The sequence below is a fragment of the Bufo bufo genome, chromosome 1, assembly GCF_905171765.1.
Source record: "Bufo bufo chromosome 1, aBufBuf1.1, whole genome shotgun sequence".
NCBI classification, from domain to species: Eukaryota; Metazoa; Chordata; class Amphibia; order Anura; family Bufonidae; genus Bufo; species Bufo bufo.
This window is the reverse complement of record NC_053389.1, coordinates 681089654-681107628: the sequence shown is the minus strand read 5'-3', so window position 1 is coordinate 681107628 and position 17975 is coordinate 681089654.

Sequence of the window (17975 nt, the reverse complement as noted above, 5' to 3'; positions counted from 1 at the left end):
ACAGAGATAGCTGTCAATCACTGATAGGACCGCCTCCTGGACTTCAAAGACCAGAATAAGCAGGGCTATAAATGTATAAATTGCACCTTTTTTCTGAATCTTTTTCTATAAAATTATATATCAATCTGCTCAGCTCCTTTTCTGTAACATGCTGCCCACAGCTCAAAAAACATGTTTAATGTGACAGGTGCCTGTTAGCTGTGGAGACACGCTCCACAATGACTGCTGCTGAGCAGTCAGTGTTTCTCCACAGTTAAGGGGTGTTGCTAATGCACAAAATGGGCCACTTTTGTTCTAATAGAAATGTACAATTTCAGTAATTAAAGGGATTCTGTCACCAGGTTTTACCCCTGTCAGCTAAACATATGCTGATGTTCAGGGCCTCATCAGGATTCCTAATGTGGGCTTCTAAATGTGATCCGTAGCCTTATTTTGCTAAAAAAAAACAGGTTTTACTAACCTGTCACTCAAAGAAATAAGGTGCCCAAGGGGATGTCAAGGGATGCAAGATGCCGGCCGCACCCACCTCCGTTCGTTCCCAGCGCCGCCTTTCCAGACTTCTGCACCGCCTCCTAATCCTCTGTGCCGCCTCTCGCGCTCCCTCCCCCCTCCTCCTGCTGCAAAAATGCGAAAATTCCAGCAATTAGGCCACTGTTAAAGGATAACTGTCGTATTAATTTATTTTTTTTGAGTATTGGATTGTGGTGATTAATATCACCTTGGTGGCCCTATTTCAACTTTTCACTGTGTATTCAATTACTCCTTAATTCCACATTTTTGTTCCCTGTACTGCCTACTTTTACCTTAAAATAGGGTTGCTAGGCATGGTCCGTCCTCTGTTGATAGACGGAGCACGCAGCGTGCAGGCTCACATTACTGACAGCCAGGGACTGTAAGTAAATGATTAAAGCCAGGTCCTCCCCAGCAGCTGATAAAGTATATTACAATAATGGTAATTAACCCTGCCACTACACAGCCAAAGTGCAAAAAATGCGAAAATTGCAGCATTTAGGCCACTGTTAAAATTCCAGCGTTTATTACGTTTTTTATGGTCATGATGAAGACTTTATGCCGAAACGCGTAGACTGTTTTTGCTCTCCGGTCGGCTAATAGATTTTAAGATGATGTAATAAATGCTGGAATTTTAAAGGATAACTGTCACATTTAGACCCTAATTTCAATTTTCATATATGTAGTTACTAATAACATGATATTCCAGAATCAGTTACTATTAGACTGACTTACCCCATATTTAATAAGATTCAGCCCTTAGCAACCAGTCTGCATGAAACTGCAATTTCACTATTCAGTTAAGATGGCCGCCACTGCCCTCACCCTGAGGCTAATCCCTCCTGCCCTCACTAGCCAGTAACAATAGCCCCCCTAAAGGGTTAATCTCCTCCAGCACAAAGGGGTCCTCTTGCCACATGTTGCTTTCATTTATACACTGAGCAGATGGCAGATCTCCCTTCCCTGTTGTGCGCTGCTCCAACTCTGCATTCTCCAGCTCTGCTGAGTGATGGAGCGACTGCCAAGCGCAGGGACAGGGAGAAGTGCACACAGCCCAGGCACTGTTATCAGCTGCTGGGGAGGACCTGACTTTAATCATTTACTTACAGTCCCTGGCTGTCAGTAATGTGAGCCTGCACGCTGCGTGCTCCGTCTATCAACAGAGGACGGACCATGCCTAGCAACCCTATTTTAAGGTAAAAGTAGGCAGTACAGGGAACAAAAATGTGGAATTAAGGAGTAATTGAATACACAGTGAAAAGTTGAAATAGGGCCACCAAGGTGATATTAATCACCACAATACAATACTCAAAAAAAATAAATTAATACGACAGTTATCCTTTAACAGTGGCCTAATTGCTGGAATTTTCGCATTTTTGCACTTTGGCTGGATTGTTCCCTGGTCTGAGGTTTCCGTGCATGGCCGTGGAATGTTAGAGTGAGCAGAAGTTATTTATTTGTTTGCACTGCCTCTACACATTGCAAAAAAAAAAAAAAAGACGCTTGCACTTCAAAGGATCAGTGAATCGCTAAGACATATAAAAACTTTTGGACGATGGGTATGGGTGCTGAGACCCTCACTGATCGCTAGAACCAGGAGAGTGAAACCCTCGCATATGACACTCTCTCCCCTCATTGCGGGAGAGGAAGCAAGACGGACCCATTAGAACAGGGGTGCACAACCTTTTTTGGTCTGGGGGTCTCATTGTCACATCGCACTCTACACTCACCTAAAGAATTATTAGGGACACCTGTTCTATTTCTCATTAATGCAATTATCTAGTCAACCAATCACATGGCAGTTGCTTCAATGAATTAAGGGGGGTGGTCCTGGTCAAGACAATCTCCTAAACTCCAAACTGAATGTCAGAATGGGAAAGAAAGGTGATTTAAGCAATTTTGAGTGTGGCATGGTTGTTGGTGCCAGACGGGCCGGTCTGAGTATTTCACAATTTGCTCAGTTACTGGGATTTTCACGCACAACCATTTCTAGGGTTTACAAAGACTGGTGTGAAAAGGGAAAAACATCCAGTATGCGGCAGTCCTGTGGGCGAAAATGCCTTGTGGATGCTAGAGGTCAAAGGAGAATGGGCCGACTGATTCAAGCTGATAGAAGAGCAACGTTGACTGAAATAACCACTCGTTACAACCGAGGTATGCAGCAAAGCATTTGTGAAGCTACAACACGCACAACCTTGAGGCGGATGGGCTACAACAGCAGAAGACCCCACCGGGTACCACTCATCTCCACTACAAATAGGAAAAAGAGGCTACAATTTGCACGAGCTCACCAAAATTGGACTGTTGAAGACTGGAAAAATGTTGCCTGGTCTGATGAGTCTCAATTTCTGTTGAGACATTCAAATGGTAGAGTCCGAATTTGGCGTAAACAGAATGAGAACATGTATCCATCCTCTGATGGCTACTTCCAGCAGGATAATGCACCATGTCACAAAGCTCGAATCATTTCAAATTGGTTTCTTGAACATGACAATGAGTTCACTGTACTAAAATGGCCCCCACAGTCACCCAGATCTCAACCCAATAGAGCATCTTTGGGATGTGGTGGAACGGGAGCTTCGTGCCCTGGATGTGCATCCCTCAAATCTCCATCAACTGCAAGATGCTATCCTATCAATATGGGCCAACATTTCTAAAGAATGCTATCAGCACCTTGTTGAATCAATGCCACGTAGAATTAAGGCAGTTAAGAAGGCAAAAGGGGGTCCAACACCGTATTAGTATGGTGTTCCTAATAATTCTTTAGGTGAGTGTATCAAGGAGCCGTAAAAAAAAAAATTAATCAGCGCTTGTTTGCATCAGCCTATTACACAGGCTAATGCAAAGTGACTGGGGAGGAATGATCCCGACCACAGTAATTCCTCCCTCACTTCTATCGATTATCGGTAGCACATTCCTGATTACACGGTAAGATGTGCTGACGATAATTGTACATCTTTCACCCTGATAAAATATGCAAATCAGCCGTCAAACGAGCGATTCCTTGTTTATCGGCTGATCAGCGGCACGATTATATCGGCCAGATATCAGGAATGAGCGTTCCTATGAACACTTGTTCCCAGTAATTGTCCGTGTCGTGCCGTGTATCAGGGGCTTAGAGAATTCCTGGTAAAAAAAAAAAAGATTTTTAACATGTTTCTGTAGCATGGGCCTGAAACAGAAGATTCATACTCTCCCTGCCACTCCCGCTGTCTCCATCTTCTGGTTCTGGCGCTGTTTATATCCATTTGGACATGGGCATAGTCACTTGCACCACTCCAGCTAATGACTGGCTTCAGTGGTGATGTGGCCACAAGCAGCGTTTCACCGCTAAAGGCCCCTTGCACACAAACGTTGTGTGCTTGTGTCCGTATTGCTGACCTCATATGGCGGGTCCGCAATACACGGGCACTGGCCCATGTGCACTCTGCATCACGGATGTGGACCCATTCACTTGAATGGGTCTGCAATCATGGAGATGCAGAACGGAAGCACGGATCGGAATCCCACAGAAGCACTACGGAGTGCTTCCATGGTGTTTTCTATCCATGCCTCCGCACCGCAAAAAAATAGAACTTATTTTTTTACGGTGGGGACGGATCACAGACCCATTCATGTTGAATGGGTCTTGATCCGTCCCGGCCGCCGCACGGACGTTGCCCATGCATTGGTTACCGCAAATTGCGGTCCCTAATGCACGGACTGGCGGATGGAGACAGCGAGAGCAGCATGGAGCAGGAAAGTAGGAATCTTCAGTTTCAAGGAACATGCTGCAGGGACTTGTTAAAAATCATTTTAACTAGGAAACTCCTTTAAGTGGCAATGCTTCCTTCCTGCCTCCTATTCACAAATGAGTGCTTTACTTCACTGCAGAGTACGGCGCTCACTGGTTATTACCACCTTATGCACCCCCAGATATACTGTAGGTGCCCTGCAATAACCAGTAAGCATTTTCTCTGAAGGCTCACGCACACAGCCATTGTTTTAGTCCGCACCTGATCCGCATTTTTTTATGTGGCTTGGATGCAGACCCATTCACTTCAACGGGGCCTCAAAAGATACAGATAGCACACGGAGTTACTCCGTTCTGCAAAATGCAGAACACACATGGCTGGTGTCCTGCGGACCAAAAGAAAAGGTACGGTCGTGTGTTTGAGGCCTCACTAGCCAAAAAAGCATTTATTGGTTAACCCTTTTAATGACCAGGCCTGAAAAGGTCTTAATGACCAGTGACTTTTTTTTGTGATTTGCAGCTTTTTATTACATAACACAGGGCTTTTTAATATATATTTCTTTGTTTTATTAGGGGTAAATTGTACAATTTTTTGAGAAAATTTTTTTAAAGTCATTTTTATTCAAACTATAGCTTATTATTTAAATATGCAAATTATTATGATTAGTTCCCTATATGTGTTGGATTAAATAGTTTCACATGAATGGGGTTATAATTGTAATGGTTTTGGTTGGTGTGGGCATTCTTTTTTTATTTTATGCATTTGACAATTTTTTTTCTTAACTTTTTTTTATAAATCTGCTACAAAAAGACCTTTGGAGGACACTGACATTTATTTATTTTTTTTATCGTCACTTTATTATTTATTTTTAAAATATATTTTAGCCACATAATGACAGTGAACAATTTTATTTTGCACTTTTTCCTTTTTATAGTTTTCTTTTACTTATTTAACATCTTTTAGCAAAATTTTTATTTTTTTAATATATATTTTTGCAGCATTGTATTTTCCTCAAGAGGACATAGTCTTTTTTTTTTTTTTTTTTTGCACTATTTCCACTGTAACTAGAGCATCCAAAGAAGCCCCAGTTACAGGGAAAACCAGCCTCCTGGGGAGGCTTTGTACAGGGCAGAGCTGGTGAGGCTCTGCAGTTATCTGCCCCTGACACCCGGCGACCACATGACACCCGGCACTCACCTGCATAAGGCAGAAGCGCTGATACACTGCTTCTGCCTTCTCCTCGTCTCTGACAACCGGGGACCCGTCCTGCTCCTGCTACAGTGCAGGAGCTGTAATCCTGCAATTGTGCGGCGCTCCGGGCAGAAACATAGCTGATCGCACGATCAGCTGTGTTTCTTCCCAGCAGAATGGGGGCCACTTGGATCTGGGGACCGCATGCGGCCTGTGGGCCGCAGGTTGTGCACCCCTGCATTAGAAAGTCTATGCGCTTGTCTTGATTCTGTTTCCTGCAGAGGAGCAAGCGCTTCTCTGTCCTTATTTTAGCAATTGGTAAGGGTCTCAGTGCTCTGACCCCCACCAATCAAAACTTTCGCGGGTGTGGGTGAAAAACTCCACACTGAGCACAAGAGGAAGGGGACAGGAACTAGGCGTGGAAACTAGGGTAAAGGAGAGGTCACCTCCTAGAACAGCCCTAGTCCAAGTCCTGACTTCCTCGATGGTAGGAAAGTTCATACACTGGAACCTAGAGCCCTAACACACCATGTAGGGCCCTGGTATAATGACAGGACTTGATGCAACCTATTCCTCCACCAGAAGGATGAACAGGAGTCTCCCTCAAGCCTAGATCCAAAAGACAGGGAAATACAACAAGCAAAATACAAATAGGGAAGACTACGCTTAACTTCACGTGGAGCAAAGGCAGCGCCAGGAGCGCAACCGAGATCCAACAACCAGCAGGCCAGAGTCCAGAAGCTGAAGCTATAACCCACACAACCAGAAGGGGTAAGCAGTAATAAATAAGGGAAGCTAAATGACCAAACCAACAACACCTGCAAGAGGTGTGGTCATTGCCAAAACACAAACAGAAATCATCCACAAGGAACAAGTCAGATTAACCCACGTGTTCCCAATCTCTCTGATCTCCTGGCACCTGTAACACTTGCACACCTGGATTTGGGGATTTTCTGTCATTCTTCTCTGCAGATCCTCTCAAGCTTTATCAGGTTGAATGGGGACCATCAGCAAATGGCCATTTTCAGGTCTGTTCGATTGGGTTCGAGTCAGGGCTCTGGCTGTCTCTCTCTCAAGGACATACACAGAGTTGTCCCTAAGCCACTCCTGTGTTGTCTTGGCTGTGTGCTTAGGGTCATTGTCTTGTTGGATGATGAACCTTTGGTCCAGTTTGAGGTCCAGTGCACTCTGGACCAGGTTTTCATCAAGAATATCTCTGTACTTTTCCCCATTCAGCTTTACCTCAACCCTGACCAGTCTCCCTTTCCCAGCCACTGAATTGGGCAGTTGAAGTTCAGTGTCTGGTTTCCTCCAGATATGACGCTTAGAACTGAGGCAAAGTTAAATCTTGGTTTCATCAAACCAGAGAGGTTTTGTTTCTCAGTCTGAGAATCCTTTAGGTACTTCAAACTCCAGATTGGCTTATATTTGTCTTACTGATGAGAGGCTTCTTTCTGACCTCTTTGTCAGAAAGCCGAAATTGGTGGATTGCTGGTTGACCTTCTGGAACTTTCTCCCATCTGCACTCAGGATCTTTGAAACTCTGCCAGAGGGACCACTGGGTTCTTGGTCACATCATTTACCAAGGCCTTTCTCCCCCAGTTACTTAGTTTTGGGGTGTGGTCATCTCTAGGAAGATTCCTGGTTGTTCCATATCCAAGATCACATACATTCAACTGAATTTACAACAGGTGGACTCCAATCAAGGTATAGAAACATATCGGAGCCAAATTTTGAGTGTCATAGCAAAGAGACTGAATACTTATGTCCATGCAAAATTTTAGTTTTTCTTTGTTAATATCTAAAATTTTGGGGCACATTTATTAAGACCGACGTTTTAGATGACGCTCTTAACCCTTTCATGACCGGGCCCAAAAAAGGCTTGAATGTCCAGGCAACTTTTTGTGATTTTGTGCACTTCGTGGTTTAGTGACCCTAGCTTTTTTTATTTCTTTGACTACCAAAATAATTTTTGGGGGAGATTTTAATATTTTTTTTTTTTGAGGTTTAATTAGAGGAAAACCGCAAAAAAAAAAAAAATATACATTTTAATAATAATTATAGCTTTTTATTTCTTAAACATTAAAACTGACACTAAAATTGATTATTGCAATGAAGTCACAACGATGTGACGATCATTTTAATATCTAACATGTATAGGTTTGAGCAAACGGGGCGACTATAATGATGGTTTCTGTTAGTGACTGCATACATTTTTTTTTTATTTTTTTATTTGTGCCTGACAGCTGGGACCCGACCTGCTCCTGCTAGATTGCAGGAGCTTTAATCCCAGAGCGGAGCGGAGGATCTGCCGAAGTTATGAAGAGGCGCAGGCCTCTCCATAACTTCAGCGCATCCAGAGCTAGTTCTAAATGCAGGACAACTTCCGAGCTGTCTTACATTTAGTCGATTTTCTACGCCTAAAACAGTTGTTAGAAAATGATGAATGAGACGGACCTGCCAAACCGTCCCCTTCCCCGCCCACACCACGTCCACAATTTTAGACCTTGCTGGATCGGGGCAAAGTTGCAGTTAGTAGTGCAACTAACCATTGCACCGCCATTGCATTTGTAAGGATGGGCACACTCGCAGGGTTTTGTTGGCTTTTTAGCCAGCTCCAGAAGTTAGAGTAAACAAATGTCTTGATATAGCTCCTAAAAGACAATCACATATGTTCTTATCAAACTTACTGATAGAAGTGTAAAAAGTGAAATAGCATAGCTTTTCTTACAATTCCTGGTCTATAGCACATTGCATCTTCTAACACTAACATTAATATATATTATTATTATTTTTTTTTATGGTGTGCATGTTGCACTCTTAAAGATGCAGTAGATGGTAACATGTGGCGTGCCAGACATGATAAACCAATTAACAAGTAGTGCTTGGTGTTTTCTTAGCGTGGAGCTGACGTGTTAATGTCTTATTTGCAGCGTCCCGAAACATGTGGTTCAGAGGAAAACAATGTATGAAAATGGTTATCTGACGAGTCAAAACAAGAAATTTTCAAGAACCAAAAATCTACATCTTATAATTACATGTTTTCTAAGTAATGTCTAGCTAACGAAAGACAATAACAGTAAATTTTTTTATTTTTTTTTAATGCTTTCTAAAATGAGCCGCCAGACTGGAGACTAGGAGAGGAATTGCCTCCCCTGGAAATGCTAAATGCATGTAAGATACACAAGGTGTATATGGGGGAAATGTCCTATGCAGATATGGTCACCAAGCTTTATACTGATCATGGAAATTCATGATGGCTTATAATATTCCTGTTAATTAACAGTAGGGGCACATTATTGGGGACCTCATCATATTCCCCTCTGCTGCTGCAGAAACTCTTTGATTCAGAAATGAGAATTTGTGTTGGTTACGCTAAGGGGTTGTTTGAGTTAAATAAAAACTCAGCAAGCCCCTGTAAATGTGCGAAATAACAAAAGAGTCAATATCCTACCTCTTCCAGCACTGTGGTCCTTCACACCGCTGACATCTTCCTGGCTGCAGCAGTGACATTCCATTCACACAAGGCACTGCTGAAACCAATCTGGGGCCTCAGCAGTGTATGGGATGTCACTGATGAGGCTAGTAATTGGCTGCACGGTGACCTGTGTGCACAGAATGTCACTGCTGCTGTCAGGAAAACAAACAACAGCATAGATTACCAGAGCAAGGGCACAGGAAGCAGCAGGGAGAAAAGGGGTGAGTATGGATTCTTTTGTTATTTTAGCACATCTACAGGGCCTGGCCAAGTTAAAATTTTGTATTAAAGGAAATTTGTCAATTTGTCAGAAAAACATAGTGATACAAGAAAAAATAGTTGTGTCCAACATCAGGGTATGCAGAATATATTGAGAAAAATATACCAGTGTATCTAAATAATGACGCGTATTAACCTCTTGGGGGACACATGACGCACTGGTACGCCATGATGTCCCGGTACTTAAGGACACATGACGTACCGGTACATCATGTGTATTTCCGATCACCGCCGTGCGGCAGGCGGTGATCGGAACTGGGTGCCTGCTGAAATCAATCAGCAGGTACCCTGGGACAATGCAGAGGGGGGCCCCGTATCGGGGATCGCTGCAAACCGCAGGTCAATTGTCAGCCGTTTAACCCCTTCCATGCCGCGGTCCGTAGGGACCGCTGTATGGAAGGGGTTAACAGGGAGGGAGCTCCCTTCCTCTCCCATTGGGGGCTGCTGTGCCTTTTTCAGGCCCATATTCTTGACGGGATCACAGAGGGAGGGGGCCCCCTCTCCCTCCATCACCCGCTGCTCTGTTGCGGCAGCGGGTGATGGTTACCATGGCAGCCGAACGCCTTCACAGGCTTCTGGCTTTCCATGGTGCTGATCAGACTTCTGCTAAAGGCAGAAGTCTGATCAGACTAAGTGTAAAGTGAGAATACTGTATAATACAGTGTACTGTACTGTATTATACAGACATCATACCCACTGGATCTTCAAGAACCAAGTGGGTCTGGGTCAAAAAAAAAAAAAGTGAAAAAAAGTAAAAATAAAAAAACACATTTATCACTGATTAAAAACAAAAAAATTAAATGCACTACACATATGAGGTATCGCCGCGTCCGTAATAACCTGCTCTATAAAAATATCACATGATCTAACCCCTCAGGTGAATACCGTAAAAAAATTAAAATGGTGTAAAAAAAGCCATTTTTTGTCACCTTACATCACAAAAAGTGTAATAGCAAGCGATCAAAAAGTCATACACACCCCAAAATGGCGCCAATCAAACTGTCATCTCATCCCGCAAAACTCATAGCCTACCCAAGATAATCACCCAAAAACTGAAAAAAACTATGGCTCTCGGACTATGGAGACACTAAAACATGATTATTTCTTTTTTTGTTTCAAAAATGTAATTGTGTAAAACTTGCATAAATAAAAAAAAAGTATACATATTAGGTATAGCCGCGTCTGTAATAACCTGCTCTATAAAAATACCACATGGTCTACCCTGTCAGATGAATGTTGTAAATAGCAAAAAATAAAAACTGTGCCAAAACAGCTATTTTTTGTTACCTTGCCTTACAAAAAGTGTAATATAGAGCAACCAAAAATCATATGTACCCTAAAATAGTACCAACAAAACTGCCACCCTATGCCGTAGTTTCCAAAATGGGATCACTTTTTTGGAGTTTCTACTCTAGGGGTGCATCAGGGGGGCTTCAAATGGGACATGGTGTCAAAAAACCAGTCCAGCAAAATCTGCCTTCCAAAAACCGTATGGCATGGAGCACAAATCACGTCACCAGCAGAGAACCCCAACACGGGACACATACCAGGAGAATCACTACACTCAAAGACACCGATCACCCATAAGGAGAAACAGGGGAGGAAGATTAGAAGAGGGGGAAAGAAGAACACGAGAATATCACAGATAGAGAAGTCAGATTTAGATAGTGATTCTATTCTAAATCTGAGCACATTTCAACTCACGAACACTCAAAAAAATTTATTGAACAAAGGCCTAAAATTCGCTCCTACGAAAAAACTCAACAAATTTGAAACATTCATTGGTGTTAGGAAATATATAAGACGATTGTGTCTCAAAAAATACCATATTAGAAACATAAGGGATGAAGGAGAAGTGTCCAAGGATGAATTTATACATACCACCTTAAAAAGAAAATCTAAAAAATACCCACGTAACGAGATGGGTCCCGAATTGACCACTTTCAAAAAATGTGTTGAGAATGATATAAGAAAATTTAAGGAAAACCCAAGATTTAGGAGGAGTAACCTAACCAATTGTGAAATGAAGGCAATAAGGGAACTACAAGAGGAAAATAAAATTATCATCCGCCCAGCCGATAAAGGCGGCTCGATAGTTATTCAGGATAAGGAAAGATATGATGCTGAATGCCTCCGTCAACTATCAGACACAAATACATACAAACTTATTACAAGAAACCCCACTGAGGGATTTCAAAAAGAATTGATTTCATTGTGTAACAGAGGTCTGGAAAAAGGCATTTTAACAGATGACGAACATCTTTTTATCCTGAATAACCAACCAAGAATACAAATTTTTTACTGCCTCCCAAAGATCCATAAAAATATAGTAGACCCACCAGGGAGACCTATAGTCTCGGGTATTGGATCATTAACTGCAAACCTATCCCAATATATCGATATACTACTCCAGCCCAAGGTGAAATTAATACCGTCATACAGAAAAGACACGACCCAAATTATTAAAATAATAGAAAATTTAGACGTTAAATCAAATTGGATAATGGGTACCTTGGACGTACAGTCATTATATACAGTAATCGACCATGAACAAGGGAAAGATGCAATAAAAAAAGAACTTTCTAAGGATAGGACTCTTCCTGATGCACAGGTTGATTTTATCATTGAAGGAATAGATTTTATTCTCAAACACAATTATTTTAATTTTAATGGCCAATTTTATTTACAGACTCAGGGCACTGCCATGGGCACCAGGTTTGTCCCCAGTTATGCCAACCTTTTTATGGCCAATTGGGAGGAGACCACCATTACTCCCAAACTGGGGACAGACCTGGTACTCTGGCAGAGATACATCGATGATGTATTTTTTATCTGGCAATCAGGCCAATCTAATTTGGACCAATTTTTAAGTGATATTAATAATAACAATTTTAATTTGAGATTTACCTCCACAATAAGCCAAACAAGATTAGAATTTTTGGACCTACAAATCCAAATTGCAGACGATAAAATAAGTTGCAGCACTTTCATTAAAGGGCTTCTGTCACCCCACTAAAGTGTTTTTTTGGTTTTTTTTTGGGCTAGTTAAATTAGTTATATTGCGATATATGAAAATATAATGGTGTTACTTACTTTGATCCAGCAGTTTCTTCCAAAAACGAAGTTTTATAATATGTAAATTAGGTCTCTACCAGCAAGTAGGGCGGCTACTTGCTGGTAGCTGCTGCAGAAAACCGCCCCCTCGTCGTGTTGATTGACAGGGCCAGCCGGGATCTCCTCCTCCGGCTGGCCCTGTCGGCATTTCAAAAATCGCGCGCCTGTGTTCATTCGGCGCAGGCGCTCTGAGATGAGGAGGCTCGTCTCCTCAGAACTCCCTCAGTGCGCCTGCGCCGATGACGTCTTCTATTTCAGTGATGTCATCGGCGCAGGCGCACTGAGGGAGTTCTGAGGAGACGAGCCTCCTCATCTCAGAGCGCCTGCGCCGAATGAACACAGGCGCGCGATTTTTGAAATGCCGACAGGGCCAGCCGGAGGAGGAGATCCCGACTGGCCCTGTCAATCAACACGACGAGGGGGCGGTTTTCTGCAGCAGCTACCAGCAAGTAGCCGCCCTACTTGCTGGTAGAGACCGGATTTACATATTATAAAACTTCGTTTTTGGAAGAAACTGCTGGATCAAAGTAAGTAACACCATTATATTTTCATATATCGCAATATAACTTATTTAACTAGCCCAAAAAAAAAATATCACTTTAGTGGGGTGACAGAAGCCCTTTAAACCAACGGCTCGCAATAGTTTCATACTATATAATAGCTGCCATCTTCCAAAATGGCTCTTAACCCCTTAAGGACACATGACGTATGGGTACGGCATGTTTCCCGAGTCCTTAAGGACACATGACGTACCGGTACGTCATGTGTTGTTCCGATCACTGCCGCCCGGCCGGCTGTGATCGGAACAAGGTGCCTGCTCAAATCATTGAGCAGGCACCTCGGCTAAATGCGCGGGGGGGTCCCGTGACCCCCCCATGTCCCCGATCGCAACAAACCGCAGGTCAATTCAGACCTGCGGTTTGTTGCGCTTTCTGCTGTTTCTGATCGCTGCGGTCCCTGACCGCGGCGATCAGAAACTTTAGTGTGCCGAAAATATATTTTTATCACCCCCCCCTGCACCTCTGAATGATTTTAGCCCGGTGGGAGGTGCAGGGGGGGTGTTGCGGGCGGTGGGGGCGGTGCGGGAGGCGGGCGGTGCGGCAGGCGGGATCGCGATCCCCCGCCCGCCTCCCATTGAATAATCGTTGGTGTAGAGTGGGTATACCAGGGTGCCAGCACATTGCTGGCACCCTGGTATAAACGGCTGACATCGGTGATGCGATGTCAGCCGTTTAACCCTTTCCATACAGCGGTCCGTACGGACCGCTGTATGGAAAAAGTTAACAGTAAGAGGGAGCTCCCTCCCTCTCCGATCGGGGGGCTGCTGTGCCTTTGCAGCCCCCCGATGGAGAGGGAGAGAGCTCCCAGACAGCCCCCCGCCAGATCCCATCCTTACCCTTCCCCGTCTGCGAAGTTCTGAGCAGACGGGGAAGGTTCCCATGGCAACAGGACGCCTCTCAGGCGTCCTGCTGTCCATGGTGCTGAACAGATCTGTGCTGAAAGCATAGATCTGTTCAGTGTAAGTAAAATACAGTACAGAACAATATATATTGTACTGTACTGTATTATACAGACATCAGACCCACTGGATCTTCAAGAACCAAGTGGATCTGGGTAAAAAAAAAAGTGAAAAAAAGTGAAAAAAAAGTAAAAATCCAAAAACACATTTATCACTGATTAAAAATTAAAAAAATAACATTCCCTACACATGTTTGGTATCGCCGCGTCCGTAACGACCTGATCTATAAAACGGTCATGTTACTTTACCCGAACGGTGAACGCCATAAAAATAAAAAATAAAAAACTATGATGAAATTGAAATTTTGCTCACCTTACTTCCCAAAAAAAGGTAATAAAAGTGATCAAAAAAGTCGCATGTACGCCAAAATTGTAGCAATCAAACCGTCATCTCATCCCGCAAAAAATGAGACCCTACTTAAGATAATCACCCAAAAACTGAAAAAACTATGGCTCTTAGACTATGGAGACACTAAAACATAATTTTTTTTGTTTCAAAAATGAAATCATTGTGTAAAACTTACATAAATAAAAAAAAAAGTATACATATTAGGTATTGCCGCGTCCGTATCGACCGACTCTATAAAAATATCACATGACCTAACCTCTCAGGTGACCACCGTAAAAAAAAAAAAAAAAAAACTGTGTAAAAAAAGCAATTTTTTGTCATCTTACATCACAAAAAGTGTAATAGCAAGCGATCAAAAAGTCATATGCACCCCAAAATAGTGCCAATCAAACCGTCATCTCCTCCCGCAAAAAATGAGACCCTACTTAAGATAATCGCCCAAAAACTGAAAAACTATGACTCTTAGACTATGGAGACACAAACTTTTTTTTGTTTTAAAAATGAAATCATTGGGTAAAACTTACATAAATTAAAAAAATGTAATACATATTAGGTATCGCCGCGTCCGTGACAACCTGCTCTATGAAATTACCACATGATCTAACCTGTCAGATGAATGTTGTAAATAACAAAAAAAAAAAACGGTGCCAAAAAAGCTAATTCTTGTTACCTTGCCGCACAAAAAGTGTAATATAGAGCAACCAAAAATCATATGTACCCTAAACTAGTACCAACAATACTGCCACCCTATCCCGTAGTTTCTAAAATGGGGTCACTTTTCTGGAGTTTCTACTCTAGGGGTGCATCAGGGGGGCTTCAAATGGGACATGGTGTCAAAAAAACAGTCCAGCAAAACCTGCCTTCCAAAAACCGTATGGCATTCCTTTCCTTCTGCGCCCTGCCGTGTGCCCGTACAGCGGTTTACGACCACATATGGGGTGTTTCTGTAAACTACAGAATCAGGGCCATAAATAATGAGTTTTGTTTGGCTGTTAACCCTTGCTTTGTAACTGGAAAAAAAATATTAAAATGGAAAATCTGCCAAAAATGTGAAATTTTGAAATTGTGTCTCTATTTTCCATTAAATCTTGTGCAACACCTAAAGGGTTAACAAAGTTTGTAAAATCAGTTTTGAATACCTTGAGGGGTGTAGTTTCTTAGATGGGGTCACTTTTATGGAGTTTCTACTCTAGGGGTGCATCAGGGGGGCTTCAAATGGGACATGGTGTCAAAAAAACAGTCGGCGCACCTTTCACTCTACGCCCCGCTGTGTGACCGTACAGTAGTTTACGGCCACATATTGGGTGTTTCTGTAAATGGCAGAGTCAGGGCAATAAAGATACAGTCATGTTTGGCTGTTAACCCTTGCTTTGTTAGTGAAAAAAATGGGTTAAAATGGAAAATTAGGCAAAAAAATGAAATTCTCAAATTTCATCTCCATTTGCCAATAACTCTTGTGCAACACCTAAAGTGTTAACGACGTATGTAAAATCAGTTTTGAATACCTTGAGGGGTGTAGTTTCTTAGATGGGGTCACTTTTAGGGAGTTTCTCCTCTAGGGGTGCATCAGGGGGCTTCAAATGGGACATGGTGTAAATAAACCAGTCCATAAAAATCAGCCTACCAAAAACCAAACAGCGCACCTTTCACTCTACGCCCCGCTGTGAAGCCGTACAGTAGTTTACGGCCACATATTGGGTGTTTCTGTAAACAGCAGAGTCAGGGCAATAAAGATACTGTCTTGTTTGGCTGTTAACCCTTGCTTTGTTAGTGGAAAAAATGGGTTAAAATGAAAAATTAGACAAAAAAATCAAATTCTCAAATTTCCTCCCCATTTGCCAATAACTCTTGTGCAACACCTAAAGGGTTAACAATGTATGCAAAATCAGTTTTGAATACCTTGAGGGGTGTAGTTTCTTAGATGGGGTCATTTTTGGGTGGTTTCTATTATGTAAGCCTCGCAAAGTGACTTCAAACCTGAACTGGTCCCTAAAAATTGAGTTTTTGTAAATTTCGGAAAAATTTCAAGATTTGCTTCTAAACTTCTAAGCCTTATAACATCCCCAAAAAATAAAATATCATTCCCAAAACAATTCAAGCATGAAGTAGACATATGGGGAATGTAAAGTCATCACAATTTTTTGGGGTATTACTATGTATTACAGAAGTAGAGAAACTGAAACTTTGAAATTTGCAAATATTTCCAAATTTTTGGTAAATTAGGTATTTTTTTGTGCAAAAAAAATAATTTTTTTGACTTCATTTTACCAGTGTCATGAAGTACAATATGTGACGAAAAAACAATCTCAGAATGGCCTGGATAAGTCAAAGCGTTTTAAAGTTATTAGCACTTAAAGTGACACTGGTCAGATTTCCAAAAAATGGCCTGGTCCTTAAGGTGAAAATGAGCCCGGTCCTTAAGGGGTTAAACATACCTCAAGGGCAGTTCAGAAGAATAAAAAGAAATTGCACAGCGGACCAAGAATTTGAGGTTGAGGCAATAAGGATGAAAAAACAGTTTTTAGAGAAACAATATCCCCTAAAAATGCTCGATGAAACCCTTGATAGGGTCCGCAATATGGATAGGAAGACCTTTTTTGATGATAGCATTTTACCTCAAAAAAGGATTATTGATGACCAGGTGAGGATGATATTGCCATATAATGAACAATATGCCAAAGTCCAAAAAATTATTAGGAAACGTTGGCACATGGTCCAGAAAGCTAAGACCATTGGGGCCATGATGCCAGAATTTCCGTTAATTTCCTTTACAAAGGTCCCTAATTTGGGCCTGAAGGTAGCCCCATCCATTAAATCTAGGACAAAAAAAAGCACAAACAGTACAAAAATGGGCCGATATTAATTTTTTTTTTTAGGTGTGGACAGTGCAATAATTGCAAGTCCACGACCTTTCCAAAAAAGACAATGGAGATAATATCTACTTCAAATGGACATAAACATATGATTAAAGAATTCTTATCCTGCGATTCAAGTGACGTAATCTATATCATCGAATGCCCTTGTGGATTACAATATATTGGGAGAACGAAGAGATTATTAAAGAAGAGAATAGCGGAGCATATCGCTAAGGGCTCTTTCACACTTGCGTTGTCCGGATCCGGCGTGTACTCCACTTGCCGGAATTACACTCCGGATCCGGAAAAACGCAAGTGTACTGAAAGCATTTGAAGACTGAACCGTCTTCAAAATGCTTTCAGTGTTACTATGGCAGCCAGGACGCTATTAAAGTCCTGGTTGCCATAGTAGGAGCGGGGTGCGGGGGAGCGGTATACTTACAGTCCGTGCGGCTCCCGGGGCGCTCCAGAATGACGTCAGAGCGCCCCATGCGCATGGATGACGTGTCCAATGCGATCACATGATCCATGCGCTTGGGGCGCCCTGACGTCACTCTGGAGCGCCCCGGGAGCCGCACGGACGGTAAGTATGCTGCTCCCCCGCTCCCCGCTACACTTTACCATGGCTGCCAGGACTTTAGCGTCCCGGCAGCCATGGTAACCATTCAGAAAAAGCTAAAAGTCGGCTCCGGCAATGCGCCGAAACGACGTTTAGCTTAAGGCCGGGTCCGGATCAATGCCTTTCAATGGGCATTAATTCCGGATCCGGCATTGCGGCAAGTGTTCCGGATTTTTGGCCGGAGCAAAAAGCGCAGCATGCTGCGGTATTTTCTCCGGCCAAAAAACGTTCCGTTCCGGAACTGAAGACATCCTGATGCATCCTGAACGGATTTCACTCCATTCAGAATGCATGGGGATAATCCTGATCAGGATTCTTCCGGCATAGA